Raw genomic sequence first — 1,154 nt, 5'->3', positions numbered from 1 at the left:
AGTAGCATAGTGCTTATCCTACAGAGCTATCTAAGCTTCAGACATTCTGTCAGTCTGTCCTAGTGTGGTGTCACACGTTTTTGCGGTGCTGGAAGCTTTGCCACTGGTATTTCAAATGCCTGTGGGGTCACCCATGGTGGACAGGTTTCACTAGAGTTTCAAGACTAAACCACACTAGGAAGAAAGGTCTGGCGATCTGCTTCCAAAAAATCATCCAGTGAGGAAGCCCTATCGATTGCAACAGAAAGTTGTCGATATAGTGCTGAAAGACAAGTCCCCTGGGTTGGAAGACACTTAACTACATGATGTCACCAAGTTACTTACCCTCCAGTGGACTCCAGCTTCTGATTACCCCATGTGTGCAGAGGAGAACTGTGTTTCCAAGGCTGTGACCTTTTGGAAGCAGACCACCATGTCTGTCTTCTGAGTTGCCTCTGGGTGGGCTTGAACTGCCAACCTTCCAGCGAGTAGTCAAGTACCTAGCCATTTGCTCCACTCAGGAACCTGAAGATGAAGCAGGATCAGCAACATTTCCTCTGTCCTATGTGAGTCAGAGCCTAGTAGTGGTACCTAACAACTACCGCCACCTTCTTAGCATTACACTCATTGTTACTTGTTGTTGTTGTTAGATGCTGGCTGAGTTCTTGAGCGCTGCTGTAACAGACACACCACAAGGGAATGACTTCAGCAAACTGAGATTCATTCTCTCCCAGTGTAGGAGGCGAGAGGCTAGCATTGGCTCTGGGGAGAGCTCCTGGTCTCCTGTCAGCATCTGTAGACCCAGCATTCCTTGGGGAACTCCATGGGTCTTGGCATCAGTCTTCCCCCAGGACCTGGGCACAGGGCAGGGCCCCAGGTCCAAAACACACACTCCACTCCAGGCTCTTCATCTTTCTTGGTGGTAGCAGGTCCCTCTTTCTCTGCTCACTTCACTCTTCTTTTATCTCTTCTAAGATAAAAGATGTTGCAGGCCACACCCCTGGGAAATTCCCTTACAACAGCTCAGGGTTGCGATGGGATTAAAGATGTTAAGTGTCTTCAAGTTCTTTCCAACTTCTAACAATCCTGTATAGGGTTTCCAGGGAGTGGCTGATGGGTGTGAACCACTGTCCCTGCAGTTAGCAGTCCAGTGCTTATCCTACAGGGCCACACCA

Source organism: Chrysochloris asiatica, unplaced genomic scaffold (assembly GCF_000296735.1).
Source record: "Chrysochloris asiatica unplaced genomic scaffold, ChrAsi1.0 scaffold00125, whole genome shotgun sequence".
In the NCBI taxonomy this organism is placed as follows: domain Eukaryota; kingdom Metazoa; phylum Chordata; class Mammalia; order Afrosoricida; family Chrysochloridae; genus Chrysochloris; species Chrysochloris asiatica.
Note: the sequence above shows the minus strand (reverse complement) of the source record.